The 22,981-nt window shown below is 46.6% G+C and overlaps 2 long non-coding RNA genes across 5 annotated transcripts in view; both read right to left on the reverse strand.

Annotated features, from left to right (window-relative positions):
* Positions 1–2,083, reverse strand: part of LOC310890347 — a 31,657-nt gene extending 29,574 nt beyond the window's left edge. For 2 of the 4 annotated variants that reach the window (XR_014577208.1, XR_014577209.1), the window contains exons 1-2: positions 1,678–2,083; positions 118–268 (exon numbers count right to left, since the gene is read on the reverse strand). This is a non-coding gene — a long non-coding RNA (uncharacterized lncRNA). The remainder of the gene's footprint in view (positions 1–117; positions 269–1,677) is intronic. The other 2 variants (XR_014577210.1, XR_014577211.1) reach the window with 1 other exon arrangement.
* Positions 2,084–4,556: 2,473 nt separating this feature from the next.
* On the reverse strand, positions 4,557–12,163 carry LOC310888996. The gene is made up of 3 exons (XR_014576304.1): positions 9,912–12,163; positions 5,448–5,600; positions 4,557–5,286 (listed from the first exon to the last, which is right to left on the reverse strand). It is a non-coding gene; the product is annotated as an uncharacterized lncRNA (long non-coding RNA).
* Between the last annotated feature and the right edge of the window lie 10,818 nt (positions 12,164–22,981).

Raw genomic sequence — 22,981 nt, forward strand, 5'->3', positions numbered from 1 at the left:
CAAGGCAGGCTGCCAGACCAGGACAGCTGGATTTTGCAGGTCTCTCCACGCATGCTTAGTGCACAGCAAGTTGGCTAGACCCCTTATACATCAGGAATCAGGCACATGCTTTCATACCTGGATAAGCGGGGCTGCTGGTGAGAACAACAGCTCTCAGGGCTGCTGTCCTGACAAAATTGTGATTCACTCCAGGGCCAGGTGTCAACCAGCCAGATTCATTGCAGACGCTGTAGCAACTGGTAAAGATTACTGCTTTGCCTGCTCCAAACTGAGAAAGACAAAAGCAGGCATTCTACTTTATAGGCAGATTAGATCAGGAGATGATATCTTTTCTTTCATCTGACCATGTCTTCCCATCGCCCTCCCCCAGCTATGCCACATGCGCTGCCCTGCAGACATCCCCCATTTTACATTTTCATCCACAAAATGCCCACAAATTCACTGATAGGCTCTTTGTATACCACATGCCCTGTCCCAGCTCATCACAAAGGGAAGACAGAAATAGGTATGTAAGTAGGGCTGCATCTCTGCCTCATCAATCAACTCAGCAGTGATGATGGGGCCAAATGAAGTCTTTCCACTCATTAGATTCCTGCGGTTGATGGTTTGCCAAGAGTTTGACCACAACTCCCTGGCGTATGTAGATAGCTTCTGTGATTCCCAGGTGGTCTCTCATCAAAATACGTCCCAGGCCTGGGTCTGGTTAACTTCCCAGAACAGACAAGACTGACACAGCCATGGGCTCCAAAGATAAGTATTTCTTGAAGAATACGCTGGGTTTGGTGTAGGAACAAAGGTCGACAAACAACCACCACTTGTGGAGTCAGAGATAAGATTGTCATATTGAACGTAAAGAGATGCGACTAACCACCTCATTTTGTTTGGGGACAGCAGGCCTCTATTGTCTTTTTCCTTAGCCAAAGCATTACTATAAATGTAAGACCTTAAAAAGCATTATTTTAAATTTTTATTTTGCAAATAAGAGCTGCTACCACATTCTCTTAGAATCTAATCTCCAACACTTCTGCTCTCTTCCTCCCCTCTTCCAACCAGCTCTGCTCTGGTACCCCACAAGCCCTGGTGTCTAGAGAATTAAGACAATAATTCATACTTCAACACTAAGATAAATACCTGGTTTTTGTTTTGTTTTGCTTTGCTATGTTTTATTTTGTTTTGTTTTATAAAAGCCCCTTTTCCATGGAATTGATATCATTTTATGATTTGTTGGTCTTCAAGAAGACCACCTAGATGAATCCTGAATCAATACAGAATTAGTTAAAGCTCCTGGGCACTGCCTTGCTGCCTGGCAGAAGAAGGTCTCTCTGTCTTTCCCTCTCTTTCGACCACACTGTCAGCGAGAAAAGGTATGAAACATGCAGGGAAGATTTAATAAATCAGTGGAAGGACTTGTAGCTTTTCCTAATATATATATGTGTGTATTATAGGAGGATGAAATATAGGAAGAGGACCACAAGAAGCAGGGAGGAATAACTGGGGAAAGGCAGCAGATGTTGTAAAAGATCTACTTTCATGTTCCCTGTGCACCAGAAATGTGCAGACGTATGTTGGCAGAGCTACAGTCAAAGTCCACTGTGAGGCTATATCTTACACATCTGGAAGCTATTTGGCAGGGTGTAGAGTTCAAATGTTTTCTGCTTCAGCTGGTCTCAGACATACCTTTCAGTGCCGGGCCAGGCTTGGGACAGCTCAATGTGCAGGCAATGTACGTTAAAGAAGGCGTTTGTTGTTGCTTCAGCGCGCTCCCTTCAGCTGTTGTCAGAGGCAGGCGTAGATCTGGGGCCTGCTCTCCCCGCCTTGGCTGCACGGTGCCAGTAACACTCGGTAATGAGGATGATAATAAAGAAGCAGGGAGGAGAGCAGGGAGAAGAAAACGGCACCACAAGTCAGCAAAGTCTGGCCTCGTATCAAGAAACAAAATGTACTTGGACAAAATCCAGGGTGTGAGTTAACTCAAGTGCAGAGCAAGCCATTCAGGAAATAAGAAGGTCCGCGCTGCACGGGAACATGCAAGGGTCACATCAGAGCTGGTGTGCTTTTTGAAGAAAATCCCCTCATTTTAAAAACACGGATAAATACACACAGAAAGGACCCCCTGCCCCAGAAGGGTGGCCACCCGAGGCCAGCAGGAAAGCTGGCACAGCACTGACCCAGCCTGGGAGCTCCCCGCAGCTACCAGATGCTAACTCTGCCGTGGAGAGAAATATTTCCTAGCAGAGATGCACTCCTGAAAGCACCCCAAGGTCCAGCTACCTGCCATGCCAGTGAGGAGCAGGCAGACCAGCAGCGTGGTGCATGGTTTACCCCATCAGGATGAGACCCCCTGGTGCTGCACAGCTCACAGTGACCTGGGCGCAGCAGCGGGTGGCCATGAGCAGCTATCTGCCCCACGGCCATCGCCTGCAGATGGTGTACACCAGCCGGGTGGGTAAGGGGCTGCAGCACACCAAGGCTTTCCCCATCTCACAGCACATTCCCGGCTGTGCAGCTGGGGGGAGCCAGCCAGGGACTTTGGCTGGTGAAGAAAGGTGCCTCCTATGAAACAAGGTGTTTGTGGAGAGCTGGAGAACAAGCTCCACCTCATGATCAGACCTTGGACTGTCCCACCAGTGTCTCCACTCTCTCCCCTGTAAGTCTCAACTAGTGCTCAGGAGCTTAGAGCAATGCATCGATCATTTCAACGCTTAGCATGCTTCAAGTTCCCATATCTGCTTCATTCAGATAAAGAGTATCTTACACACCTCCAACTCTGTCTTCATCCTCTCTGTCCAGAGACATCCTGGAATTAAAACAGGGAAGCATAAGAGGAACTGGATGAAACTACATCTAAAAGTAGCCTGCCAAGATGTTATCACTCTATAATGCTGTCAGTGGTGGGAACATTTTGCAGCACAGCACAGATCTTGTAACACCTCCACCTCCAGCTCCCCACGCCTGCACCTCACTATTTTTACTTGCACCCTGTGCTCTCTGATAGGGTGCGTGCCTGCATGCATGCAATGTGGTGCTTTTCTTTTTTTTTCTCTCTCCTTTAAAACTTGGAGAGCAGCAAGTTTCTTTGTTCATTTTGTGGCTAAGGGCACTACTGGTGGTGATCCAGGGTTCAGGGTAGAGGGAAGAGGGGGAAGCCTCTGTGCTGCTGCATCTGTGGGCAACCACTGCACTCACCGATCTCTCCCCAGTTTGAGGTGCCTAGGCACGTAGCCTGGTAAGGAAGCATTGGGTGGTGGGGTCAGTCTTGCTGGGCTTGTGCTCTGAAATGCAGAAGGTAGTGGGAGCCCAGCCGTCAAGCCCTGAGCTGATGTTTTCCCTGGATCAGCTTTTCTAAATGTTTTCTCAGCCTGGCCCTTTCACCTCTCTCCCCCGGCCTCCTCGTTCCCTGGTGTCCCCCATGCCATCCCCCCCACACTATGACAGCTTCTCCAAAACAAGCACCCACCCCTCAGTTACCCAAGCTGTGGCCCTGCTCGCCTGCAGCCCTCCTTCCCCAGTGCTGACATGGAGGAACTGTGCTTTTTCTTCAGCTGGCACAACGAGAAGGTTGGTCAGGAATTAAAAAAGCCCAGGAGAAACAACAAGATGTTTTATATCAACCTCAATTGAGCAGAGAAACAGGACTCTCATACTGCTGATCAAAAATGCAAGTCCTCTTCAAGTCAGAGGAAGAGCCTGTGCTTGTGGCATAACAAAAATTGAACCCTGGAGCAAAGCTAAAATATATCTGATTGGGATGGCTGCAAAATCCCAGCAGACTGTGACCTAGGTAATCAATCTTGGTCTTACAAATAGCTTCACTACAAAATACACATGACCATAAATATTGAATTCTCTTTTGATCAGCCCGGTGTGCTTGGCTTAGCAATATCTGACATGACATGGTTTCATGGAGCTGGATGGTCCACAGTGGAAAAAAGGCTTAGCCATGACATCCAAACCCTCTGCCTCAACACGGTGGCTCACCTGCACTATCCCCAGCATGATGGAATAAAGGAAAATGGTTTTGAAATGGAAATGTATCCAATGGAAGCACCTGCAGATGTGCCAGGCTTCATCTAAGTGTTCTGAATTACAGAGCAATGTGCAAGCTGTCACTTACTGATTTCCATCCAAGAGAAGCGGGAGTGCTTGCAGACCAAGGCCCAAGAACTGGTCCTCCAGCCACGAGGGTGTGGAGAGACAGGTAGTAGAAACAAACGTCTCAGTCCAAGCTGGGAGCCAGGAGCCCCGAGAAAATGACACAGTACGGCCTCAGGAACTAGCCACCTTTTGCCAAAGCCCAGAAAGGGGAAAGGGGAAAGGCACCCTGGACCTCTACATCAGCCGTTTGCCTCCAGAGAACTTCAGAAAGACCCCAACTGCAGCAGGCTGATGTGCCCGAGCTCTCAGTAGCAGTACAGAGAGCAGAGCCACTTGCTGCAGCTTGGCAGTGGTATTGCTGGGGTGCGATAGTCCAAGAATATGAAACAACAAGGCCTGCAGCCAGAGGGCAACATCTTTTATTAAACCTACTAAAACAGCTGGAGAAACACATGTCAGCTTTCACCATGCAAGCCTTTTCCCAGGTCTGAAATGAAAGTGTGATATCCCAGGAGAGAGCCATGATCCATGGCAAGAAGGGAGCATCTGAGAAAATACCTAGACATGGAGAGTTGGTGGATTATTCATGTATATTTGAAATATTAATTAGTAGGGTCACTGATTACTGCTGCAGCACTTGGCCAGGGGAAGCAGGCACACAGCTGATCTCTCAAAGCCAGTTGGAAGCCACCACAATGTGTTGGGCAAGGCTGGGTCTGGAAATGCGCACATGCTGGGGACGCCAACCAAGATCTGGCACCGGAGACAGGGTACAAACCCTAGGGCAGGAGGGGTGGTCTGGGACACCACTGAAGCCTTCAGGGATTGACCATTCAAGGAGAGCTCACAGAGGCAGCTGCTCTGCTCATCACCCGAGTGAACAGCCATGTGCGTCCACCAGGCACCAACAGCATTGGAAGGAAACCCAAGACCCTTGAGAGCCATTTTGAGTTCAGGCATAGGCAAGCAGGTCTCTTTTGGGTTCCCAGGCTCTGAGGGACTTTCAGTTTCCAAAGAGGGTGGCTATGGCAGCACCTAGTTTTGCTCATGGCCCTACTGCAAGTTGTGTTCGTTAGAAAAGCTTGCCAACCTGGTGAGGCCCCAGTGCTCCAGGCAGCAGTGTCTGGGAGCCTGTGGGGTGTCCCTGCTGCAAAGCGCACAGTGATGGGGCCTTCTGTGGGCTTTAGGATTCTGAAAAATAAAAATAAAAATGAGAGAGTTTTAGAATTCTGAAAAGAAAAAAATAAATAAAATAAAAAAGAGAAAGAGATAGAGATTTACAAGAGATAGTGTCATTTCTTCCAGCCCTATAGCCAGCCTTAAGTGCACTGGGAGAAATATAGGTTTTGTACCTGCTGAGATAAAGATCCAGTGGCACATGAAGAAAGCCATATGGTCCCTTGGAGAGATGACAAAACTGACCGCATTAGTATTGCTCTGGCTGTGTGAAGGCCACTGCAGCTGCCCTGCCATCATTCTGCATTCTACCATCTCCTTCTTGCAGCCTATACAAAGGGAAAAATGATCAAAGCATAGCCCAGCCCTGCTTCCCCCATCAGAAGGTAAACAAGAGTACAGAGGCAGAGGTCATGCTTGATTTTGAACCCCTGCCTGCTGAGAAAGTGATCTGTATGTGACAATATATGAAAGTGCTTGCTCTGGTAAAAATGTACAGGTATGTATCCTCCAGATCAAGGGATGAACCTCATTAGAGAGGGGAGAGAGAAATCATTGAGTAGTAGGATTGAACATATGGAACTAAAATTTTTGCTGTCGGCATTGAGCATCTCCAAATCCAGTAATGAATCATGCTTTCTACCCCTTTTCAGCAGCAAGAAACATCTTAAAATTAGGCAATCATGATGCAGTCAGAAGCGATACCCGAAGTTCCACGGAAATGCAATACAGATTTTTGCTTAGCAGGCATCTCCAGAAGAGGATGGAAAACCTGTTCTGAGTGAAAAATGGACCTTCAAGTTGTATGGCATAATCTTTACACATCCCCTCTCCACAATATGTTTTCTGTTGTAATGAAGTTCCAGGCACTGATGAAAAGGGAAGGCTGCTTGCCAAGGTGAGTGAGGTAACGTCACTGCAGAGCCTGAAGCTCCCAGTCACACTTGTGATGCTGGATATCTCAGGTAGGAGCTAAAGCTGATGGCTGTATTTCTTTCATATATGTACCTTGAAAATCCTATTTCTCTGTTCAGATCATGAGAAGCAGGTTTGCCATTTTTAAAAATGACATATATCTGACTAAAACAAAATTGAAAATAAAACCACCAACTGCTTTTAAAGTGAGTCACAGGGCTTCCCTGGAAGAATGGAAGACACCAAATGATCTCACAATGTATCTTTCATCTTTCGTGTTTCCTAGGATGTCATTAGACACAATGTTCGGAGGCATATCCTCCTTCAGAGGGAAAAAATCCTGCTTCAGATTCAGCTCCAGAGGAAATGTCCGAAGTGCTACTGCAGACATGATCACAGTCCTGCTTCATGGAAAATCAAGGGGAGATTGGAGTGCAGGCTTTGATACCCTCCAACTCTGTTTCTAGCTGTTCTGCCCTCCTCAGCCTGCTGGAGCAGGAGCACTTCATCAGGGAGCGTCCCCTGAAGGCCATGCTCCCCTTAAACGCTCACTGCATTTAAGAGGTGGTGACAGTCCTGGATCTGCAGATGTGTATTAGTGGTTTTGCTGCCATCAGAGTCTAAGAGATACCTGTAATTTTGCCTCTCTTCTCCCCAATTTATGGCAAGTTCCTCACAGACTCAACCCATGGTTTGCAAAAGCTGCTTGTGCAGCCAGGGAGTTTGCTGTAGCAGTACCTCAGGCATTGCCAAAGCAGGACAGCAATATCAAGACCTCATCTGGCTCAGAGATAAATCTGTCTCTCTTCATATTATTTCTACAGTGGAACCTCAACAGCACTATAAATAATTGCAACCACCCTTGCTGTTGGCAATCCCGCTGTTTTACTTTTTGTTTGGATTTTTTTGTTTGTTTGCTTCAGAGGCCACAGAAACATTGTTGAGGGTGGCTAGGGGTAGTCACAAATAAAACTTCAACAAAATATCCAGTTTCATAGATAACCAAAAATCAACTGTTTACAATTCTGGTCAAATAGTGCTAACCAAACAAAGGTGAGAATGAAGCTTTAAACTGAACTGCTACAATGTTTTCAAAGTGTAAAAAACAGAATATTTAATTTGGGAAGAAACTAACACACTCAGTAGCTCCAAGGTAAAATTTTCCTTCCTATTACATATCACTGAGAAAAAAAAAAAAAAGGCATTCAAACCTGCTGTTTTGTTTTGTTGTTTTGTTTTGTTTTGAATTGGCAATTGAAACAAAGTTCAGTTCAAGCTTTCATTACTCAGGCCTCAATATTCTCCTGCCATGATTCCTAATAACCACATCAGTGTTTTTGCAGCAGCAAAAATCAGTTCTGCCCAAGACATAGGTTCCTCATCATCTGAGCTTCAACAAATAAATAAGAAGACAAAAGATAGCAACATTGTTCTACTAATCAGCTTTATCAAACAGTGGGAAGAAGTGAAGAGAAATCAAGTGAGGAAGCATTGGCAAAGTCTTATATTTATATTATGACTTGATTACTTAATGTTCTCTGTTGTAAGCAAATACCATGAATGACCACATTTGTCTTCATCATTATCCAATAACTGCATCTTCAATGGTGTCTCAGAAAAGTTTCAAAGGGAACTGGAAGCCACATGGATCCATTCCAAAAGGACACTGCATGCTTTTATCTCCTCTATCTTCTGGGTTTGCCCAACAGGCTCAGCTCTTTAGGATATACAGAGAAGGGTGAATATGAAACCAAGTGTAAAGAAAAAATAAATGTATTTTAGGAAGCTGAAGTTACTGAGAAATATCCTGCTTATCATTAGCCATTGACCCCTTTCTCTGACCACATCATCTCTACTTGTAAAGGAGAGACAACAGGATAGTAACAAACATGAAGGAGTTTTTCTCTTTATCTACAATGTTAATTAGTGATATGGAGCTCCATGGGGCCCTGGCAGCTCACCATCACCACACAGCTGATCCACAAAACAATGCAATGGACCCTTTCCATTGGCAGCCACAAAGAAGTCCTACTCTGCTAAAACATCAAATATTTTCATCCTATATTGGAATGGAAACTAATCCTACAACATTTCTGACAGAAAACATTAGAATACTGCAGGCTGTTCCCTTGATTAAAATAATAGCCAGAAAGGCAACAGATGTGGGTTTAAGTCATATTTCTGCCTCATTCAGAAAAGGGTCTGAAATTCATAACTCCCTCTTCTCAAATCATTTCGTTTGCTAATGCTGAGCCAGGTCCAGCCATGTGCCTGGTGAGGCACAAGTATATCAAGCACTGGGCTTTGCAAGGAAATCCTGATGTGCAAACAAGTACCTCTGGTACCATTGTTACCATTGAGGGATCTGAATCTGGGTTTCAGGGCACCTTGCAGCAAGCATGGTGCTGAGATTATATTGCATGCTTCTGAACAGATACAACTATCATCCTGCATAGCTTCTATGAAGCTAAAGAGCTTCAAACACGTGTCCTTTGGGCAAAAGAGAAAGATTTCCCTGCTAATTGTTAAACTTTTTTTTTTTTTTAAGGAAAAAAAATCACTAAAACAAACAATAAAATTTTAATGTGTTCTAGCACTTACAGAAAGCAACCCTGCCTCTTGCCTGCAGTGGTAAATCAGCCAGAGGGTTTTCATCCACACTGCAGGGAATGCCATGGTCCCGTGGCTGAACACCCAGGGGACACCAGGCTGCAACGAGAACCGTCAGCTCCAGCTTGCAGACAGTTCTCTCTTCCTCTTACATTCTTACCTATGAAGCCTGCAGTCTTCAGCCCTATTCTACAGCCTCCTTTTCCTTTCCCTGGGGAAGAACCTGACCTTGCAGTGCACAGCCCCACTCAGGGAGTCTGGAGACACCTCAGAAGCTACACATCGGCTTCCAAAGCTGCCAGCCTTCCCAGAAACAAGTTAACCTGAGAGACCACAGACATCCGGAGACCTCTGGAGAAGTCTGAATTACCTGGAGTGGACAAAAATCTAAGATATTTACAGCATCAAACTTTCAGGCAGTAACAGCAATATGGACAACTGGCAGCACAGGCCCATAAAGAAATAATTGATTAGACAGCAGCTATTCCTTCATCAGTAGGATCACAATCTTAATTGAACATAGCAGACATAGAATCATAGAACCATAGAATATCCCAGGTTGGAAGAGACCCACAAGGATCATCAAGTCCAACTCCTGGGTCCCCAAAGGACACACCAAAATCAAGTGACATGTCTGAGAGCATTGTCCAAATGCTTCTTGAACTCCATCAGGCTCGGTGCCGTGACCACTGCCCTGGGGAGCCTGTCCCAGTGCCCGACCACCCTCTGGGTGCAGAACCTTTCCCTAACCCCCAGCCTGACCCTCCCCTGTCCCAGCTCCATGCCGTTCCCTCGGGTCCTGTCGCTGTCCCCAGCGAGCAGAGCTCAGCGCCTGCCCCTCCGCTCCCCTCGTGAGGGAGCTGCAGGCCGCCATGAGGCCTCCCCTCAGCCTGCTCTGCTCTGGGCTGAGCAAACCAAGGGACCCTAGCTGCAATGTACCGTGAAGGTACATCCTGAATGTAGCCTCAGTGCTTGGAGGCAAATAAGACACCTGCTTTGTTTTTTTAATGTTTCTGTAATCATTTGCCAGGAAACAGAAGCTGCAATCCCCATTAAAGAAGGAAAGTGGTAAAGGAGGATTAGATGATTGTCTTCTAGAATTCAAGTGCACTCACTTCAGATGGCTGAAATGATGAAATGGTGAAAGCATCAGCTACATACAATCTTCAATAGTAATCTATGGGCTGGAGCCAATTCTGTGTAACCCGTTAATCAACTGAACAGTGTTTTCTTTTGACATCCTTGCAGTAAATTTGTCTTGGGGAGGAGCTTGTGGTTGCAAATGAACAGTTCAGTTAGTAAAGACGAGGAAGAAGTGGAAAAGACACGATACAACCATCAACTAATCCTATACAATTATGTGACTGGTTTTTTCAGGTTTGGCAGCCTGCACTAATCCTATCACTTCTGTGGAGAAGTGCTCTTTGAGCAAAGCAATATCCACAGCAAAGACCGCATGGATCTTCTGCGTTAAGTCTGCACACAGCAGAGAAAAGTCACTGTGCAGACTCTGCTACTTTGGAGACAGACGTGAGAGTGGAGGTTCATGCAGTGCCCAGTGCAACATTTTGGAGAGCTGTGTGACAGTGCTCTGCTGACCCCTCTGGATGAGCAATTGCAGGCAGTGGGGATGTCCCAGGGCAGTGCTAGAGGAAAAGGAAGGAGAGAGAGCAGCCAGAGGCGAAACCTATTCCTTTGGATGGAGTTAGTAGGTGGTTTTTAGCATCAAGTTCCGTTCCCTAAATATGTGGTACAAAACCTGGCTTGCTAGGACAACTTCAGTTCTTTTCTTGATCTTCAATATGGGGAACTAACATGAAATGAGGAAGCTTCCGAGCAGAGCTGTGTAACACCTGTCTGTCCCCCAGCAGGATGGAGCACACTCCTCAAGTTACCACTTCTTGAAAAAGGCAGTTTCTGCAACAACATTTGGTTTCCAGTCATCCAAACATTTTGGAATCAACAAAAATCAAAACGTTCCACTAATATTCTGACATGTTTATTTTACTGCAATATTCAGTTTTCGGTTTGGGGGGTGAAGGGGAACCTTCTTGGAATGTTTTAAAATAATTAAAGTATCTCACTACTCCTCTACCATTCTTCTTTCTTTGTGAAACTGAAATTCCAGGAAAACCTACATGATTTTCATGGAACTCTTCAATTTTAAGGGAAATGGTTGAAATTTATCCCTCCATTCTGTGTCTCTCCAAAAAACGTCTTTGAAACTCTGCTGCATGAAACTCCAGAGGAATTGCACTAAGGATGAAAGTGTCAGATTTCAGATCAGCATGTTTATTTAATACACTTAGCTTAGCTCCAGATAACTGTTTAGAATTTCATTCTAGTGCATATATAAGAGAAGCAGCTTAAAAAAAATACTATCTGAGAAAGTAATTTCTCTTTCAGCTACAGTATGAAGTTATCTTTGGTGGTTAAGAGCTAGCAAATCCAGTCTACCTTTCAACATGCCTAAACCACTAGATCGCACCTGGAATTTTCAGAACTCATTATCTCTCCCTTTCTCCTCCATACCCACCCCCCTTCTCTTTCCTCTTACAGGCTATGTCTTGCTCATCTGTCTCTTTACTAAGAAAAACCACCAAAGCCACATTCCTATTAATACTATTCTTAGCTTTTTGTTTCCCCTCTAGGAGCACAGTTCATGTTACCACAAAACAGACTTACAGAAATTTAATTGCCAAACCAAGCCATAGCTTGAATCAAGTTCCCAACAAGTTGCATTTGACAGTTACCTTCATTTAGCCAAGCTATGAAGCCTGATACCATGTAGGCCAACAGACACACAAAACAGGAGCTGACAGGGAGCGATGATGTTCAGAGCTCATGATAAAGCCATGTTAGAAGTAGTGTGATCCAAACATTCAGCCTAGATCAGACTTATATCATACTTTACTGCAGAAGAAACTTCATATATTTTTCTTTCACTTCATTCAATCATTTATGAGAACGAAGTGAAAGGCATTGTGCTGTGAAAAGCAAATATATGCTACCTGACACTAAGCATACCAACCAAGATAAATTTGAAGCCAGGTTATCTCCTCTTTCATTTTACTCAGTGCCAAAGTACTTTAAAATATTTGTGTTGTAGAATCATAGAGTGTACAGGTCAAAGGGATTTGAAATGTGTTCCTCTTTGCACTGTCCCAGAGCAGAATCAGCTGCTGCAGTGTGATTACTGAGACATGTTTCTCCCAATTGTTCTTGAGGACTGGCATCCAATTCCTGTGCTTCACCATCATTACTTTTAGAAAGTGCTTCCCAGTTTCAAACCAGACTTCTTCACTCCCATTTGTAAACAGCCTTTTACCTTACTCTGCAGCAGTGCTGCTCTACCACAACATTTGTCTCTTCCCTCCTCACTGCCCCACTCTTTGGGCTGAACGGTTCTCAGTGTCTTTCACTCTCAGAGGTTATTTGCTGCGTCCTTGAGGACTCTTATTGCTCTTCTGTGGCTTTTATCTAGTTAATGCCTAGCTTTCCTGCCATGGACGTAACTCTTGAGCTGGCCTGTCCAGTCACAGGCTCAGCACACCTTGTACTGCTGAAACTAACGGCACACAGTTTCAGCTTATGCATTGTACAAGGTGTTTAAGGCCTAGCTCTCTTGCAACTGTTTTTTCCTAATTTAGCATTAAGACTGCTGCTTTGTGCAGTTTATTCCCTCAAGCATTAAACACAATTAAAAGCATTAAAAAGATCGATGTACATTTCTAGGGTAATCTTCTGATATTTCCCCATGGGCTGTCTTATCTCTGGCTTTTCCTCATCCTATTCTTTTTTTTCTGTGTAGAATCTGACAATAACTACGTATTCAAGAGTGTCTTGAAGATCAATGTCTCCACAGAGAATAATGGAAATATTTGCAAACTTCCTGTTAGAGTGAAAACAATACAAAAGCTGAAGCTAAGAATATCCAACATTTCTATGTTTTTTTTAATTTATTTATATTTTTTGTTATAATAGCAGATTCTTTCATGTCCCCTAGTCAGTAACTCATCAGAGTGAAGGCCAAGCTCGCTCCTGGGCACTGCACTGGCCATCAAGAGGTCCAGATAAGATGCTTGGTGTCTGCCCACACTGTGGCCTTGGGTTAACTTCCCCACTCCAAGAGTGAATTAACCCATTCTTACTGTTGGCAGTTCAGCATTTACTCATTTCCCACAGTCAAGACTGGGCCAGCAGATGAGGGAGTCTGTCTGTCCTTCCCATTTACCACCGCACCACTGGTCTTTGCCCCAAAGGCTTTACAGTCTACTTTGAAGCAAGGCATGAAAGAGCATAAACAAATGGGAAAGGACAAATGGAGATCAAAGGCAACCAGGGCAATGAAGATAAGATCAAGTAATGATGCATGTCTGCCCTTGCCCAATTTAATGGTTACAAATCATCTCAAGAATCAGCTGACCTTCCATCAAGCTCAGGGTTAATTATGTTGTGTGTGGTGTAGTTTGGTTTTCCGATATTTAATCAGATTTTTCCCTTTTTGTCCCAGCACAAGTAATTTTGAGTGAAAGCTGCCTGTAAAAGGACAAATCTTTTGACCTAATTCAGAACAGAAAGCCTGAAAATAGCACAGGCCAACTCAAGAGAAGAGGGGAGAAATGGGTCATCTGTGGTGCCCCCACTGCCAGCCCAAGGAAAGAGGGGAGCAAAGTCACAGAGCAGAGCAGATTAGAAGCTGCTTGTCTAAGATGTTTGGAGAACCGGTGATATGAATCCAAACCCATTTTGCTGGGCAAGCAACACAATCTTCTGCCAGGGTTTCGCAGTTGCAAAAGGGGGGCAGAACATTTTTTTTTCTTTTTTTTTTCTTTTTTTTTTTTCTTTTAACCAGAGGTGTATACCAATTAGCTGGACAGAATAAAGAGTCTTTGGATACAGCGGTTGACAACACAGCACAAGAGCGAGGGCAGGAGCCTGAGGATGAGGGCTAGCACCATGAGTCTGTGAACCCATTACTGCAGGGAGTCCATAGAGCTGCAAGAAACAGCTTCTGATAAATAACAAGCTGGAGACAAAAAAATCTAAGAATTTAGAAAAGCCATAAGGTGAGCCTGTTCGCTCTGACTCTCCATTTAATAAAATTAAGATTTAACCTTTTCTGTAGTTTCATGTGGATAAGTCACAGCCATCTAATACAGAGATTCAGCTCAGCAGACCCCCGCTATCATTTCTTGCTGTGAAATCATATTATTCCAAGCACTTGACTTCATTACTATGGCAGACAGATCGCTGCTGTTACAGTACCTTTTTATGTATGATGTGCACACCATTGCTTGTCTGCTCTGTTTACTATTCTTCTTCATTGTCTCCATCAGGCACAAAGTAACAAGAAACCCTACCGGTGTAATTTACTCTGCTCAGTATGCTGTTTTGCTAAAATATTTTTCTTTCATATGGCATCCCAAAAATAAATAAATACAAGAATATTACTACAGTTGAAAATCAAGCTAGTTAGGTAATGTCAAATTGGCAGACATTCAGCATCCTTCAATTACCCCCCTTGTACATATGCATTCTGGCATGGCCTTTAATTAACACCATCATACCACTTTTTTTCCAGTGAAAACATGTCATTAAGTACCCAGGGTGAGTGAGGGCCCAGTACAGAGCATTCTGTTTTCTCCTTAATGTTTAACAGGCTTATTTTCTATAATCCTCAGAACCCTGCTCTGAAGACAGATTAATTAATTTCTGCCTGTTTTTCTCCCATGCCACCACAGTACGCAAGTGCCTCAGAAACAGCATGTTAATTTTCACAGCCACCCGGGAAGACAGGCAAGGGGCAAGGGGCTGTGGGAGGTGATAGGCTCCACCTTACAAAGAGTGAGCCAAAATTGTGAGCCTCAGTAGGGACCGGACTCAAAGACCACTGTTCCCATCCCACCCCAGATTGGAGGAGCTGTTTCTGGGAAAATCCAGCATAAATTGCCTGTTTCCAAGTGGGAGCATGTCGTGAGGCACAGACTTTGGTCAGTGGTAGGTACCTTGGGCTGGGCTGGTGCAAGCCCCAGGGTACGTGGCTCTGGTGGGCAACCCCAAGGGATGCAATGATCTTGGGCAGCCCCAGGGGATGGTGTGAACCCACAGGCTGTGCTATGGGGTACTCAAGAGGATGCGAGGCTTTAGCTACTGAGCTCTCATGAGCTCCTACTCACCACGAGTAGACCACATTTCAAAAAGTACATAGTCTGGCAAAACTTGGAGAAACATCCTCAAAGCAAAATAAGGCACATCCCAATAAAAAGGCTCAGCTGAGATGACTTTCTCATGGCTAGCTTTTACCAGGGTAAGCCATCCTCTGTGCTGTACAGGGGTTATACTCAAAAGTGGGCAAGCCATTTTGGCTGGAGTTTTCCAGTAGAATCAGCTTGACCTAGAGATCTAGTGGGGAAATGCTGAGCTCAAAAGCTGATGATTTATCAAAAAGCTACAAAGTGACTGGAAAAGGAGTTTCTCAACCAGGAGTACCAAACAAACATAATAATAAGCTCTAATCCTCATAATGAGAAAAAAAAAAAGTATTGTGTCTGGCCATATCCGAAAGTGAGATTAATTTTGACAGTCTGACAGCATAGTTTTAATTGCTGTATATAGCACATCACTTTTGTGTAGCTACATAATCAATTAGCAGCGCTGCCAACAGCTAAAAACAAGCGCACAGCTCAAGGCCACATCCAGCACTGGGGCTCTCCGATGATGAAATCAGTCCATACGAATTTGAAGATCTCCATTTTCATCCTGACAGGTGAGTGGAGCAATACGAATCCACCTTGTCCAGCTAGTGGTGATGTAAATCCATGAGGATGACGGGTCCAGGTGGGATGCTCTTCCAGCTATTGTGCTTTGAAGCATCACAGTCTGCTGCAAGCAGACCCTCTTGGCACAGTAGGATCATTAAACAGCAGTAGCAGTCAGAGACCTCAGCGCACGTAGCATTTTCTGAAGCACTGATATGAGTTTTTACCCAGCTACTGCACACCACTACACCTGAACACAACATGACCAAACATAACTTCTTCCAACAGAACTTACAAAAAAAAAAAAAAAAAAAAACACGTATCTGAGAAGCTGGCAGGTCAGGCACACAGTTAAGTGAGCACCTGAGGTAGCAATATTTGTCAGAGCCATGCTGTAGGCCATGCACTCTCTGTGTGTGAAGCTCTTGCTGCTCAACCTGAGAGGTCTTACATTGAACCACATTAGAAATCTTGCACTGAATTCACTTCTAGGACAGTCAAAGGCATCATAGTGTTGACCACCATGGACACTTTTTACTCCGAGAGCCAAAGATTGACAAGCCTCTGCAGCAAACCTTCATATGCCTGCCCCTCCGAAACATTATAATCACCTTCATTTATGCTGGTGGTAAAATCACCCCTATTGAGGCCCTTCAGCAGGCAGAGGAGAGTGCCTTGAGGACACGCTATACTTCCTTACTCTCCAGGAGAGATGGGTCAGGGTAGGCTTCAAGTGGCATCTCCTTTCTCCTTGCAGCACTTGTGGACACATCTTTCTCAAAGTTGGACAATCCCCAAAGTTAGGAATACGCTTGTATGATTTCCCAGTTAGAGCTGGGCTAAAAAATATACCTAGATGTTTTTCTGAATCAGAGCCCAACCCACTCCCAATCTACCCTTTCAGTTTGAGACTCTTTGCAGCAACATCTAGACAACAGTCTACATTACCCTTTGGTATCAATATGATATTCAACACGCCCTTCATTACAATACCCTGCCTGGCATCTCCACAATAGTCTCAAGGAGAATGAAAGATTTTAAGCTCTGCAGGAGCAAACCAGCCTGCAGCAAACAGCTCTGGGAGTAGAGAAGGCACTCACACAGTGCAGTGTGGAGCACGGGCAAGAAACTGTTCCACATCACAGCAAACACCAGCACATTTTAATCTTGCTTTAAAACTGGCCAAATGAGAGACATTCATCTGAAGGAATTAATGTAATTAATTACATTGAAACACCAGAGCAATCTGTCTGCAATTCTTACCCCAGTTTACCAGCTAACAGGTGACTGCTTGCACTCTGAGCAAGCACAGACTCTTACTGAGTGAAAATATGCAATTTTTCTGAATATTCTCATGGTAAGAAATCACTTTAAATCCAAAGCAGAGCCTATGTTTAGAAAGATGTGTTTGCCAAGCCCTCTGAACACATGTTTAAGCTGGTTTGGACAAAACATGTTATCTACATTGATCAAGCAACGCCAATAGGCCCAGTAAAGCCTTTTACCTCTGTTTCATGAGGTGTGGATAGAGAAAGCATGGCTACATCTTGGAGGGAAGGGGAGTAGCAAGCCATGGCTACCAGTATTTGAATGACAGAAGCTTGCAAGTGAGTTCCAGATGTCAGCCATGTGTTATGGCTTAATAGCTCAGCTCTGAGTCACAGGCACAGAAACCTGTTACGAAACACACATCCCTGCCCGAGTGTGCACACACACTCACTCGTGTGAACTATTTGAAAAGGAAAAGTCAGATTTTTTTGTAGCATGAGTATTACTTGAGGAAAGTGGTTAATCTGAGCCAAGGCGGGAGAAAACAAGCACAGATTGTCCTACGCCGCAGACCAAAGGCATGATAATTTGTAATTTTAGCATTTACAAAGAATGGGTTAAAAATGAAGAGAAATTAAACACCCACTTCATAAGAAAGTATAATCCTTCCAAATCATAAAGTCCAATCACACCCTGTGTCTTGAATAATCACTAGCCTAAATCACCCACACCCCTGCCATGTGAAACTCATGGAAACCCAAGTAATTCCTATTTCAGGTCTTTCAAACAGCAATATTTATGTTGTGGTTTATTAGCTCCTCTTCATGCTCCTTTCTTCTCACAGAGAAGAAACAAATATCCATGGCACCAACGTTTAGCAACAGCTGCCACATGCCCCACCACGGCTCTGGCGAACAGAGGATTTTCTGGGGCGATTGCAAGGCACATTGGCATTGGGGCAGGCATGGGGCACGCCGGTGCACCTGCACAGCCTGCCATCCACACAAGCCTGACCCCAATGGGCACGTGTGCCAGTTGCACACGCAGGCAGTGTGCAGCGGCTACGTGCCAGGCCTGCGGAGGTAGGCCCGCATTTGTATGGATATTGGGCCTCTAAAACTGTGTTCAAAGCAACTGGCTTAGAGGTTTTTGAGGGCTCCATGAAACAACAAGTGGGATGGGGCAATGAACCAGCCCAAGGAGAATTAATTCAAAGAAGGTCACTGCGGTAGGCTCCACAGAGGAGGAGGGACAAGCCAATTTGAGCCCAGTGCTCCCCAGCTGCAGAGCTCGCCGATTCCCACCTGTGCCTCCATGTGTTCCTCAGCCGATGGAGGATCGCCTTTGGGCCAAAGAAACTGAAGACACATGGATGGTGCCCCTGTCCTGGACTTAAAAAGCAAAAGCCCATCAGTGCTTGCTAAGTAGCTGTGTGCCCACAACACACAGAGCTTACACCCTGCCCCAGAGGCACCTGGAAAAGGGGGTGCCCCTTGACTGGGAGCTCTTTGGAGGTTTTTTTATATTTCATCCAAAGTTCTCTCCCATGGAAAGCACAGGCTTAGGGACGAGGGATGTTAATGCGCACTGGGGAAAAAAAAAAAAAAAAAAAAAAAAAAAAAAGTTTATGCTCCAGCCTTTGCAAATTACAATTTCACACGGGAATTTGGACAGGTGCAGCGTTACCAGACCCGGCAGCAGCAGCCCCCTGCCCGACCTAGCTGGCCCTTATTTATCCGGCTGGTGTTGCAGCACTGCACCGTGTGCATCCCTGCCTCTGTGCCACTGAGCAGCCGGCTGTGCCCCGGCCCCGGGGCAGCAGGGAAACCTCCACCACCGCTCTGAGCATCGGCCGCGGCCGCAGCCACGCGCTCAGAGCAGGCAGGCATTGCCAGCGACACCTTGTCACAAAGATACGGCTTATCTGCTCCGTGCAAAGGGACGTGCAGCCTGTGGACAAGTGTCAACCTCTCGTCACGGTGCCAGCACAGCTTGCAATGCAAAGGGCAAGCAGAATGTCTTCAGGATATCCTCTCTGAAAGCATTGTAAATATTGTGTATAAACCGGGCCCTAATCTTCACAGTTCCTGTAGAGACTCCCGAGACGAAGGCCTCTGCCTGAGCCGCTGCTGTCAGACTTCACGAGGGCCGCAGTGGGGAAGCATGACTGCAGGGCAGGGCACGGGGAGCTTGGCTCTGCCGGCATGGCCCACGAGGTGGGCAGATGTACTTCACAGGACAACAGGGCCGAAATTCTTGCAGATTAAGGAGGGTGGAAGTGCCACGCAAGAGAGTCACCATAGCATGGCAAAGGCAGGCTTCTGTGACCCACTGGCTGTCCCTCTGTGGGGTGAAGGTGTCCTGCACCCACCTGCACCCATTGGGAACAGTTTTGGTGGGGGCCCATTTCCAAGGAGCTTATAGGTGATGCAGCCTGGCAAAATGCACATCGAGCTCTGGTGTTTTTGTTGTTGTTGTTGTTGCTGTTGTTGTTGTTTTTGGCGATGATCATTTTTTATAAAAGCCTACCTAGTTCAGAAACATTGTCATGGAAATGAAACACGGTACCGTGCAGTTCTCCCCCGCCATCAGCTCCCCTCAGGGGCTGCCGCCACAGCCTTCACCCACCCATGTTAGAATAGCTCCATCTCGTGGAAATCAGCAGCAGAAGTGGGAGCAAGCAGCCGCCGGCCAGGAGAAAAGCTGTAAAAAATGTTGGCAACGCACTTCTTGGATGCGTGTGCCAATTGTGGATTTGGTTCCCATCCGCAGGAGGTTTCATTAGTCCCTTCTCTCCCAGAGTTTCACTCCAAGATGCACGTTTGAATAAAATGAGAAAATCTCCTCGCAAAGCCAACAGAAAGAGCATATTTTATCTGATTTTTGACATGTAACTATGATATTTATGCAGTTACTGTATGAAGCTGCTCAGAGCTCACAGACAGGTTTGGGGCTGGGTGGTGGCTCCAAGCTTTGCCCCACAGAGGTCCACTTCAGACCATCTCTGAAGGGGACTCTTCCCCTCTGAAAGCCCCTGCCTTTTCCAGTTAATTTACAGCTGCACTCTGTACCTGACTCAGCCCATTTTTTTTTACCTCATCTCCATCCTCTAGTTCCCCCTTCTAGTTTTTCAGGAAGGTCTGCACCCCTTTGTGAGTGCTTATAAGCCAGAGAGAATAAATGTCTTGCAGAGCTCAAACACATTCCTGTCTTCCAAAGTTTCCAGTTCAGATAAGCAACGCTCTCAATCATGAATATGAAGCAAGCACACAGCATTAAGTCTGTGGGTTATATTTTAAAGTAATAATTACTCCCTCTTTCCTAATGTACAGTTGGATTTATTCTCCTGTCTATCCAGACTCCAGTTTTCACCCTTTGCCTTTGATAAGAGAGTTTATCTTGCAAGTCTATTTAATCCATGTCCTGGGGGAGAGGGGAGATAAGCGGATTTCAGCATCAAGGACATGTCCTTTTGGCTTTGTGCTGTTGCCACCACTTACACCACCTAGGAAAATATGAAGTCTTTCAGGATGAAGAGGCCTGAAAAAAATCCCAGGGACGGCATAAGCAAGCCACCAGCGCGAACCCCTGACCACCGGTGCCAGAATACCCTTAGGTGAAGCTGCGCTGAGCAGCAAGGCGGTGGAAGGGTGGCTTCCCGAGGCAGTCAGCCGGGTGGTCCTTGGGCAGCAGGAGACCCTCTGGGTCTGTTACAAACCCCAGCTCCTTCTCCTGCTGTCTGTGCAGCTCTGTGCTGCTGGGCATTGTGGCTTGGTCTTGCAGGGCCTGGTCCTGCAGCAAGCAACATGCTGCTGCATGCGCTGCTTAGGTGCTGAACACCTGGAGAGACAAGTGGCAAAGACAAACAAAAGGACACCTTGGGAGCTGAATTTCAGGAATCTCACCTGACGCACTGGCATTTCCCTTCCTGAGGTTGTTCACCCCACCTTCCTCCTCCAGAGTTACTCCCTCTTGTGTACAGAAGACCGTCTGTGCAGTGCCATCGCCCCCCAGCCTGTGCCATGTACTCCAACTGGGCAAACCCAGGCAGGGCAGGCTTACTGCTCACAAACCACAGCACACTACAGGATGCTTCCCTCTCACATCCGCACAACACCAGCACGTAGAAACTTCAGGAGCTGCCTCATGGTTTAACTAAGTGTAGGGTCAGTCCCTAGCCCCGCCGTTTCACTAAAATGCACACTCCTCCAATGGAGGGACAAAACCTAATCCCGTGGTGTGCTGCAGATTGACAGAGACACGTGTCTGAGCCCAGGCTTCACAGCCCTGGCCCACCTCCAGGCACACAGAGCAGAGCAGAGCAGCCCACCAGCGTGGGAAGTCAGCCCGGGGGTGCGTGCCCCACGAATCGGCACGGCACCGCGACTCCCCGCCACGCCGGCACCCGTGGGGAACGCTTCTTCAGGCAGAGCTGCTCCTGCCAGCTGGAGACCACGGCCCCGACCGGCAGCTCGCACACGGCCGGCCGAGGTGCCACTGGCAGGGCAGGGCTGCAGCGTGAGCACCTCGCCAATGCTGCAAAGGGTGTCAGAAGGGCCAAAAAGAAGAAAATGTTATTGCTTGTTCATGGCTTTAGTAGGAAAGCAGGTAATATTTTGAAGTGATAGCAGTACGATATCCAAAGAATTAATGTAAGGCCAGGCTGTAGCACAAAGCTCTGGCTTGCTTTTGCTACCATGTGCTGATGGCAATGAAACCTCGCTGAAGACTGCACTGCCGAGCAAAAAGCTCTCACGCACCTAATCACAGCCTGCAGACAGTTACCCCTGACAGTGCTGTAGGACGTCTGAACAGAGAGCTTTCTGGAGCTGACCTGGGCCAACCAGGTTGTTCCTGGAGTTTGTCAGCTCCAGAACTAAGCATTTGGCAAGCTGTTCTCCTTGCACCTACCTCTGCAAGCAGGGACTGGGTAGCCAGTGTACAAAGCAGACTTGAAGCAGTTTTTAGGGTGGGCAGTGTACATCTCCTTGTGACTGCAGGTGTGTTTGTCACTGATACCTGCCGAGGGCAGCAGGCAGAGGGGGCACAGGCAGGACCACTCACCCCATTCCAGTTGTCGCCCTGCCTGGGTGGTAAGAACTTCCCCTTCCAAACCCATGAGATAAAAACAGCTCACGGGCATCATCCAGCCACAGTCACACCGTGAAAAAAACCCTGAATTTCAGCAGCTGGCCTGCTCATCCATCAGCAAACCAGACTTGAAAGGACCGTGTCTGGCAATAGAGGCGAGATCGCTGTGCGGATGGGGACTAAGGATGGGGACTACAGAAAATCCAAGACATGTCTCCGATTTATGATGAGGACAAAGGAACGTGTCAAACCAGCATTATGGTATAAAACATATTCCCAGCTGGAGCAGAATGTTTCAGCTCACTCCTTTCACATGCAGTCCTTCCCACAGCAGTATATTACTCAACATGGGCACGGATATTAATCAAAACTATCAGTGCAAAGTGTGTAGATATGAAAGGGGCAGAAAAAGAAAGAAGCTCGAGACATGAACTGGGGTAGTCAAAAGCACCTGGAGATACGATTTCAGGTCCCCAGGCCACCCGGCTGAGCACAGCCAAAGTACTGGCACAACCCTGAAGGTTTTTCTCCTTGTTGTGGCAGTTTTGGGTTTCTCCCACCATGGTGAGAACCACAGCCGGCTGTGTTTCACCTGCAGGAGGAGGTGAGGCTGCTCTCACCTGTCCACATGTCCGTGCCAAAGCCCCCCTTGTCCCAGCAAGACACGGCAGCCCTTCGGCTGGGACACAGCGTGGGACCCCTCCACCCACGCCCAGCATTTCTGTCTTGCGAGCAGGGGAGAGGTTCCTTTCCTCTCTGACCTGGAGCTCTATTTATGGCGATTAGCAACAGGACTTCCTTTTACGATCCCCTTTTGTCGTTTGAAGGAGACCGTGCCAGAAGCTCTTTAAATAGCCCCGGCACGCCAGCTCCCTTCGCTGGCCCTTCTCTCGCCGTGGCCCGGCTTCCTTCTCCAGCCCGGCAGCATCCGCATCCAGCCGCGGCACGCCGGACACCGGGAAGCACACGGCAGGGCTTGGTGAAGGCTCCTCAGCTTCACAGGGAGCGGGGACACTCGGGAGGTTTGGGAGGTTTTAGTGCTGGACTTTTGGCTCGCTGCTCGG

The sequence above is a fragment of the Anser anser genome (assembly GCF_964211835.1).
Source record: "Anser anser genome assembly, chromosome: Z".
NCBI classification, from domain to species: domain Eukaryota; kingdom Metazoa; phylum Chordata; class Aves; order Anseriformes; family Anatidae; genus Anser; species Anser anser.